Source organism: Coregonus clupeaformis, unplaced genomic scaffold, assembly GCF_020615455.1.
Source record: "Coregonus clupeaformis isolate EN_2021a unplaced genomic scaffold, ASM2061545v1 scaf0494, whole genome shotgun sequence".
NCBI lineage: Eukaryota > Metazoa > Chordata > Actinopteri > Salmoniformes > Salmonidae > Coregonus > Coregonus clupeaformis.
Window position 1 is genome coordinate 32,035 of NW_025533949.1, and position 10,269 is coordinate 42,303.

Genomic DNA, 10,269 nt, shown 5'->3' on the forward strand with positions numbered 1-10,269 from the left:
TTCTCCTTAGCTGGTGTAACAGACAATCTCACCTTCTTCTCCTTAGCTGGTGTAACAGCCAATCTCACCTTCTTCTCCTTAGCTGGTGTACCAGCCAATCTCACCTTCTTCACCTTAGCTGGTGTTCAAGCCAATGTCACCTTCTTCACCTTAGCTGGTGTAACAGACAATCTCACCTTCTTCTCCTTAGCTGGTGTAACAGACAATCTCACCTTCTTCTCCTTAGCTGGTGTAACAGACAATCTCACCTTCTTCTCATTAGCTGGTGTAACAGCCAATCTCACCTTCTTCTCCTTAGCTGGTGTAACAGCCAATCTCACCTTCTTCTCCTTAGCTGGTGTAACAGCCAATCTCACCTTCTTCTCCTTAGCTGGTGTTCCAGCCAATCTCACCTTCTTCTCCTTAGCTGGTGTACCAGCCAATCTCACCTTCTTCACCTTAGCTGTGTGTGTGTGTGTGTGTGTGTGTGTGTGTGTGTGTGTGTGTGTGTGTGTGTGTGTGTGTGTGTGTGTGTGTGTGTGTCTATATAGTAAATGCTATATATATATATATATTATATGGTTATATATTGATCATTATATATTATATTTATATAAATGAAGGTAGTGTGTATATATATATAAAAATATAATGTGTAAAACTAGCAGTGTGAATGTTAAAACAATACATGTTATAGAATAAGAGTTTACTGAAAATAATATAAGTAATTAAGTGAATAATTTAACAAATGTAGTGAATATGTCTGTTTGTAAATGAAACCTAGGCTATACAATTATTGTAATATATAAATAAACATATATTTTTATGATTTATCTTTCCTGGTTGTTATTTCTCAGTATCTCTAAACAGAAAATGTGCCAATCAATAAAGTTTTCTTTGGTTGATGCACCATCTGTAGATTGCGTGATTTGATTGGACAACGAGAATTTAAAGAAAGACACGCAACTACAGAGGACAAACATTTTATGATTCATTATTTTTTGAAGCATTGACCTTGGGAGAATACCTTTTTAGTGTTTTTCAAAATTGTTATTACACGACAAGTTCAAGCCAATTTTGTCTGCATTTTCAAATGATATATACTGTAGCGACCCGCACAGACAGCTGTGTGTTATGTGTTAGGCTAGTAGATGGTTGTGTTGTACCTACCAGTACCCAGTGTTCGCGGGGTCCGACATGTCAATCAACCTGCTATCTGCCAATCACGGGAATGCCTGGAATGTTCTGATGCCGGGCATCCTGGCAGTTGGCGGAGTGGCGTGGAGGGGGGTTGGGCAGGGGGATGGAGCATTGGAAGTTAAGACCAGGTTTAGCCTTTGTTCTCTCTCTTTTTACGTCTGGGCTTCACAAGAGAAGGTCACGATTGGCTTGTGGGTTATCTTTCATTTATGCACATTTCTCCTATTTGTCTGCCTCTTCAGTCCAGGGTGCATTGCATGGTGCCGTTGCCAGAGATATTAGAGAAAACAGATAGGAATCACATTGGGCAATGCACGTCAGAGAGTATACCGCTCCACCCCCAGCAGAGCTGTCGACCAATCCCGTTGAAGTTGTCATGCAGCGTCACGCGGTTGCTAAACTAATCGTAGCCCAATCCCTTCTCAAAGTCAGGGTATGAGTGGAGAAACGTGCCTATTTTCCTCTAAAGTACATAATGTGACGATTCCAAAGCTATACAATATTACAGATATAAAGAGATCAATTATATCATAACTCGGAAAAGATTCGTAATGTTGTACCTTGTTGACGAAATTCGTGCTAATGTTTTTTTTGTTGTTGCTAGCACTCAATTGCCTCCCGTTCACTCCTTGAAGGAGAGCTCTCCTTGTCCCAGAATCGCCCAGAATGCACCGCGCGGCCCATGGACGTAGCATGGGCAATGTACACAATGGGCGTTACCAGGAGTCCAATGGAGTTTCCCCAATCTCCTCAAAAGTATCTCTGCCGTTGTGAACGTCAGACTCCACTCTGTGAGGCACATCGATCTGCAGGTTGAACATGGTGAGATTGTAGACCCCTAAATTGATAGTGCAGTTTGTTTAGGCCACTTTACAGCTAACTAGCTACTTCACATGCTGATATTGTATTTGGTATTAATGTGTGTAGCTACGTTTGCTTGCTTGCTAGCCAGCCAGCCCATAGAGAGAGCATTGTATTGTGGATTCAGACCAGGACCAAGTTTGGGAAACACTGGGCTATAGCAGTTATTTATTCAGACCTATAACTGTTCAATCTTCGTGAAAAGAAGTGAAAGACGTCTGCATCTTATTATAGCCCTATATTATTCAGAATGTCATTAGAATGATGAAGATCAGGACAACGAAACCTATTTCATTTAACTGTTTTAAAGCGAGGAAGGAATGAAGCAACAATAGAGAGAGAAGGAGGAGGTAGGCTAATAATATTAGGGGAAATATTATGAAAGGTGTATATACAGTGGGGCAAAAAAGTATTTAGTCAGCCACCAATTGTGCAAGTTCTCCCACTTAAAAAGATGAGAGGCCTGTAATTTTCATCATAGGTACACGTCAACTATGACAGACAAATTGAGAAAAAAATCCAGAAAATCCCATTGTAGGATTTTTAATGAATTTATTTGCAAATTATGGTGGAAAATAAGTATTTGGTCACCTACAAACAAGCAAGATTTCTGGCTCTCACAGACCTGTAACTTCTTCTTTAAGAGGCTCCTCTGTCCTCCACTCGTTACCTGTATTAATGGCACCTGTTTGAACTTGTTATCAGTATAAAATACACCTGTCCACAACCTCAAACAGTCACACTCCAAACTTCACAATGGCCAAGACCAAAGAGCTGTCAAAGGACACCAAAAACAAAATTGTAGACCTGCACCAGGCTGGGAAGACTGAATCTGCAACAGGTAAGCAGCTTGGTTTGAAGAAATCAACTGTGGGAGCAATTATTAGGAAATGGAAGACATACAAGACCACTGATAATCTCCCCTCGATCTGGGGCTCCATGCAAGATCTCACCCCGTGGGGTCAAAATGATCACAAGAACGGTGAGCAAAAATCCCAGAACCACACGGGGGGACCTAGTGAATGACCTGCTGAGAGCTGGGACCAAAGTAACAAAGCCAACCATCAGTAACACACTACGCCGCCAGGGACTCAAATCCTGCAGTGCGAGACGTGTCCCCCTGCTTAAGCCAGTACATGTCCAGGCCCGTCTGAAGTGCATTTGGATGATCCAGAAGAGGATTGGGAGAATGTCATATGGTCAGATGAAACCAAAATATAACTTTTTGGTAAAAACTCAACTCGTCATGTTTGGAGGACAAAGAATGCTGAGTTGCAGCCAAAGAACACCATACCTACTGTGAAGCATGGGGTTGGAAACATCATGCTTTGGGGCTGTTTTTCTGCAAAGGGACCAGGACGACTGATCCGTGTAAAGGAAAGAATGAATGGGGCCATGTATCGTGAGATTTTGAGTGAAACCCTCCTTCCATCAGCAAGGGCATTGAAGATGAAACGTGGCTGGGTCTTTCAGCATGACAATGATCCCAAACACACCGCCCGGGCAACGAAGGAGTGGCTCGTAAGAAGCATTTCAAGGTCCTGGAGTGGCCTAGCCAGTCTCCAGATCTCAACCCCATAGAAAATCTTTGGAGGGAGTTGAAAGTCTGTGTTGCCCAGCGACAGCCCCAAAACATCACTGCTCTAGAGGAGATCTGCATGGAGGAATGGGCCAAAATACCAGCAACAGTGTGTGAAAACCTTGTGAAGACTTACAGAAAACGTTTGACCTGTGTCATTGCCAACAAAGGGTATATAACAAAGTATTGAGAAACTTTTGTTATTGACCAAATACTTATTTTCCACCATCATATGCCAATAAATTCATTAAAAATCCTACAATGTGATTTTCTGGATTTTTTTTTCTAATTTTGTCTGTCATAGTTGACGTGTACCTGTGATGAAAATTACAGGCCTCTCTCATCTTTTTAAGTGGGAGAACTTGCACAATTGGTGGCTGACTAAATACTTTTTTTCCCCACTGTACACATTATACATGTAAAGTAGGCCCTATTATTAAAATCTAATTCGCTAGCTTATGTCCTGCGAAAGCATGCATGTTCTCTCCCAGCTTCATGGTTTGAACAATGTGTGTAATTCCAGTCCATATTATACAGTATAATACCATACAGTACAGTCCATACTCAAAAAGATTAGCCTACTGGAGCTTGGTTCATTTATTTACCTAAAAAAGCATAGCTACATCAATGGGCTTTTATGTTTAGTAAAAAAAATAGTAATATATATACAGTGGGGAGAACAAGTATTTGATACACTGCCGATTTTGCAGGTTTTCCTACTTACAAAGCATGTAGAGGTGTGTAATTTTTATCATAGGTACACTTCAACTGTGAGAGACGGAATCTAAAACAAAAATCCAGAAAATCACATTGTATGATTTTTAAGTAATTAATTTGCATTTTATGGCATGACATAAGTATTTGATCACCTACCAACCAGTAAGAATTCCGGCTCTCACAGACCTGTTAGTTTTTCTTTAAGAAGCCCTTCTGTTCTCCACTCATTACCTGTATTAACTGCCCCTGTTTGAACTCGTTACCTGTATAAAAGACACCTGTCCACACACTCAATCAAACAGACGCCAACCTCTCCACAATGGCCAAGACCAGAGAGCTGTGTAAGGACATCAGGGATAAAATTGTAGACCTGCCCAAGGCTGGGATGGGCTACAGGGCAATAGGCAAGCAGCTTGGTGAGAAGGCAACAACTGTTGGCGCAATTATTAGAAAATGGAAGAAGTTCAAGATGACGGTCAATCACCCTCGATCTGGGGCTCCATGCAAGATCTCACCTCGTGGGGCATCAATGATCATGAGGAAGGTGAGGGATCAGCCCAGAACTACACGGCAGGACCTGGTCAATGACCTGAAGAGAGCTGGGACCACAGTCTCAAAGAAAACCATTAGTAACACACGACACCGTCATGGATTAAAATCCTGCAGCGCACGCAAGGTCCCCCTGCTCAAGCCAGCGCATGTCCAGGCCCGTCTGAAGTTTGCCAATGACCATCTGGATGATCCAGAGGAGGAATGGGAGAAGGTCATGTGGTCTGTTGAGACAAAAATAGAGCTTTTTGGTCTAAACTCCACTCGCCGTGTTTGGAGGAAGAAGAAGGATGAGTACAACCCCAAGAACACCATCCCAACCGTGAAGCATGGAGGTGGAAATATCATTCTTTGGGGATGCTTTTCTGCAAAGGGGACAGGACGACTGCACTGTATTGTGGGGAGGATGGATGGGGCCATGTATCGCGAGAACTTTGCCAACAACCTCCTTCCCTCAGTAAGAGCATTGAAGATGGGTCGTGGCTGTGTCTTCCAGCATGACAACGACCCGAAACACACAGCCAGGGCAACTAAGGAGTGGCTCTGTAAGAAGCATCTCAAGGTCCTGGAGTGGCCTAGCCAGTCTCCAGACCTGAACCCAATAGAAAATCTTCAGCCCCGAAACCTGAAGGATCTGGAGAAGGTCTGTATGGAGGAGTGGGCCAAAATCCCTGCTGCAGTGTGTGCAAACCTGGTCAAGACCTACAGGAAACGTATGATCTCTGTCATTGCAAACAAAGGTTTCTGTACCAAATATTAAGATCTGCTTTTCTGATGTATCAAATACTTATGTCATGCAATAAAATGCAAATTAATTACTTAAAAATCATACAATGTGATTTTCTGGATTTTTGTTTTAGATTCCGTCTCTCACAGTTGAAGTGTACCTATGATAAAAATTACAGTCCTCTACATGCTTTGTAAGTAGGAAAACCTGCAAAATCGGCAGTGTATCAAATACTTGTTCTCCCCACTGTATATATATATATATATAAAACAATTATTTGATAAAATATTGAATTTGGCCTTTACTACTAAAGCTCATATAAACTCATTGAATAACACATTCAGAAATGGCAAAAAAATACATCATAAGGAATAAAGTTTTGAAGTGTCTGTCCTGTATCTAGGAGACATAAGACAGATCAGGATTATTATTATAATTTGTTTTACCCATATAACCCCATATTTATGAGGCACAAAACTACCTCCATACTTCTATTTGTTTGTATGGGATAGCTTCAGACGAGTCCCGTAGCACTTGTGTGGGTCATAGAGCAAAACGGAGAACAATACAATGTTCATGAGAGTCTCTCCTTTTCATAGTGGGATCATACAGATGCTACAGACATTTTCGTGAGAAGACCAATTTTCGGGATGTCTCATGGTCTGACAAACTCAGCTAAAGATCCGCCATCTTCCACCGCAGATGTGGAAGGCCAACATGGGCGGATGCGGTGGATTGAGACGATATCTCCAGCTTAAACTGACTGATTTTGTTGGGGATTTTTTTATGTTACTTAGGTTGACACACTGGTGCGTCGATATAATTTTAAGGGTTAATGGCAAGCCCGGAATAAGGTAAAACTTTTTTTTAAGTCTCATGTAATGTAGGCCTGCATTGAACACCACATATAGGATTTGCTCCATTGGTTTGGTTGGTAGGCCTACATTATACTCAAATAGCCACAACAGCCTATTGGCTACTGTCTACAACTGTAAGGGTACAGCCTATTGGCTACTGTCTACAACTGTCTGGATACAGCCTATTGGCTACTGTCTACAACTGTCAGGGTACAGCCTATTGGCTACTGTCTACAACTGTCAGGGTACAGCCTATTGGCTACTGTCTACAACTGTCAGGGTACAGCCTATTGGCTACTGTCTATAACTGTCAGGGTACAGCCTATTGGCTACTGTCTACAACTGTCAGGGTACAGCATCAGTGTTCACTGTAAACGTGCGCCGGAAGTTGCTCAGAATTCTCACAAAGTTCAAGTTTCCGCTCACAAGAGCAGAAATTTGCTCAGTGCCCCAAAACATTTAGAGGGAACATTGGTGGATGATCTACTCTGTTAAAGGATCAGTATTAACATCTACAATCTCTCTCTCTCTCCTTTATCTCTGTAGTGGAAGGTCTACTCTGTTAAAGGATCAGTATTAACATCTACAATCTCTCTCTCTCCTTCATCTCTGTAGTGGAAGGTCTACTCTTTTAGAGTATCAGTATTCACATCTACAATCTCTCTCTCTCCTTTATCTCTGTAGTGGAAGGTCTACTCTGCCAGAGGATCAGTCCAGGTGTGCAGTGTGTCAGCAGGTGCTGAGGGATCCAGTCTCTATCACCTGTGGACACAGGTTCTGCAGACAGTGCATCACCAGATACTGGGAGAAACCTGCTCCTTCAGGAGACTATGACTGTCCTCAGTGTAGAAAGAGATCCAGAACACGTCCTGTACTACAGCAGCTGAGTCAACCCAATAAAACAAGAGGCTCTGAAAACAGTAAGACCACTTGCACACGTGGGCCAAGTCAATACCTTAATATGATTTACAGTAGGTAACTACAATATTATGAGATAATAGAAGTTACTGTAGTTGTGGAAGGCCCACTTTTCATCCTGTCAATGAATGTTTCTGATACACATCATTTTTCCTCTTCCCTTGTAGTGGATGACAGCCTGCAGAGAGCTATAGTAAACCATAAAGACAGTCTGAAAAGGAGGTATGAATGTGTGATAGAAGGTATGGAAAAAGCAGGGAATCAAACTCCCCTCAACAGGATTTACACAGAGCTCTACATCACAGAAGGAGAGAGTGAAGGGGTTAACAATGAACATGAGGTGTGGCAGCTAGAGACAGCATCCAGGACACCAACCTCACATGACACAGCAATCCACTGCAATGACATCTTTAAACCCTTACCAGGCCAAGAGAGAAGCATCAGAACTGTGCTGACGAAGGGCATCGCTGGCATCGGAAAAACAGTCTCTGTGCAGAAGTTCATCCTAGACTGGGCTGAAGAGAAGGCGAACCAAGATGTGGATATCATATTTGTGCTTCCTTTCGGGGAGCTGAACTTGATTAAAGATCTCCAGTACAGTCTTCTCAGACTTTTAAATGGCTTCCACCCAGAACTAGACATAGGCAATGCAAAGAAACTCAGTGCCTGTAAAGCTATGTTCATCTTTGATGGTTTGGATGAAAGCAGACTTCCATTGGATTTCCAGCACAATGAAAAGGTGTCTGATGTCACCCAGACATCGTCTGTCGATGTTCTGCTGACAAACCTCATCAAGGGGAATCTGCTTCCCTCTGCTCTCCTATGGATAACCTCCCGACCTGCAGCAACCAATCAGATCCCCCCTAAATGTGTTGACCAGGTGACAGAGGTACGAGGGTTCAATGACCCACAGAAGGAGGAGTACTTCAGGAAGAGATTCAGTGATGAGGACCTGGCCCGCAGAATCATCTCACACATAAAGACATCAAGGAGCCTCCACATCATGTGCCACATGCCAGTCTTCTGTTGGATTTCTGCAACAGTCCTTGAACACATGTTGAGTACAGACAAGAGGAGAGAGATGCCCACGACTCTGACTGAGATGTCAATACACTTCCTGCTCATTCAGACCAGCCTGAAGAACCAGAAATATCATGGAAGAGATGAGATGGATCAACAGGAGCTCATGGAGTCAGATAAGGAAATTCTTCTGAAGCTGGGGAAGCTGGCGTTTGAAAATCTGGAGAAGGGTAATCTCATGTTCTATGAAGAAGACCTGAAAGAGTGTGGCATTGATGCCAAAGAAGCCTCAGTGTACTCAGGGGTGTGCACACAAATCTTTAAAGAAGAGTCTGTGTTATTTCAGAGAGTGGTGTACTGCTTTGTTCATCTGAGCATTCAGGAGTTTCTCTCAGCTGTCTACATGTACCATTGTTACACAACCAAGAACATGGATGCACTGAAGCCCTTCCTCAAGAGAAAGTCTAGAGCTGCATCTGAAGAGCTAACCTTGCATGAGCTGCTGAAGAGTACCATGGATAAAGCCTTGGAGAGCAAGAACGGACACCTGGACCTCTTTGTCCGCTTCCTTCATGGCATGTCACTGGAGTCTAATCAGAAACTCCTACGAGGTCTGGTGACACAGACAGAAAGCAGTCCAGACAGCGTCCAGAAAACAATCCGATCCCTTAAGATGATGCAGAGGAAGAACATCTCCCCTGAGAGGTGCATCAATCTCTTCCACTGTCTGATAGAGATGAAAGACCATTCAGTACAAGAGGAAATCCAAGCGTACTTGAGGTCAGAGAAGAGATAAAAAAACTCACACTTTCTCAGTGTTCAGCACTGGCCTACATGCTACAGATATCAGAGGAGGTTCTGGATGTGTTTGACCTGAAGGTATACAAGACATCAGAGGAGGGTCGTAGGAGACTGCTCCCAGCTGTGAGAGGCTGCAGGAAAGCTCTGTAAGTATTCATGGAAATATCCCACACCAAAATACATTGTAGTTACAGCAGCATTTTTATTGGCTGACTGGCTCTGTAAGTACTCATGTGACTATCCCTCAGACCAAACTTTACTGTATGTAAGAACAACAATATTTTCATTGGCTGACTAAACTTTATATCAGCTGAAAAGTCTTAAACAAACTGTAATACAAACAGATCAGAAATGTTGTAGCATTGAGACATCTATACACAGTATTCACATTATTAGTGCAGGGGTAACAGTGTAAGCAGGGAAAGCTAAATGTAACATTTTAATACAACCTGTCCCTCATGGTATTTACTCTGTTGACAGACTCACTGGCTGTAAACTCACAGATACATCCTGTGAAGTGTTGGCCTCAGTTCTCAGTTCAAACCCCTCACACCTGAGAGAGCTGGATCTGAGTAACAATGACCTGAAGGATTCAGGAGTGAAGCTGCTATCTGCTGGACTGGGGAATCCCCACTGTAAACTGGAGACTCTGAGGTCAGTATTCCTGTAGTTGGTCAACAAGTGATAACTGTTCACCAGATCCACATGTGTTTACCAGGCACACATAGTCCACACCATATGTGTTTGGACAGTGAAGCTTACAGTTTTACATTTGGTGCTATGCTCCATCATTTTGGATTTGAGATATAATGTTTCATATTAGGCAACAGTACAGAATGTCACTTTTTATTTGAGGGTATTCATACATACCTGTTGTACTGTTTAGAAATGAAAGCACTTAATGTATCTAGTTCTCCCATTTGAAAAAGTAATAAGTATTTGGACAAATTAATTTAGTCCAAAGTTTAGTATTTGGTCCCATATTCCTTACCTGCAGTGATTACATCAAGCTTGTGTTTCTACAAACTTTGTTGAATACATTTGCAGTTTGTTTTGGTTGT

At 42.5% G+C, this 10,269-nt stretch overlaps 1 pseudogene; it reads left to right on the forward strand.

The window, feature by feature from the left end:
• The first annotated feature begins 7,303 nt into the window (after positions 1 to 7,303).
• Positions 7,304 to 9,358, forward strand: LOC121555664 (annotated as a pseudogene).
• The last annotated feature ends 911 nt before the right edge of the window (positions 9,359 to 10,269 follow it).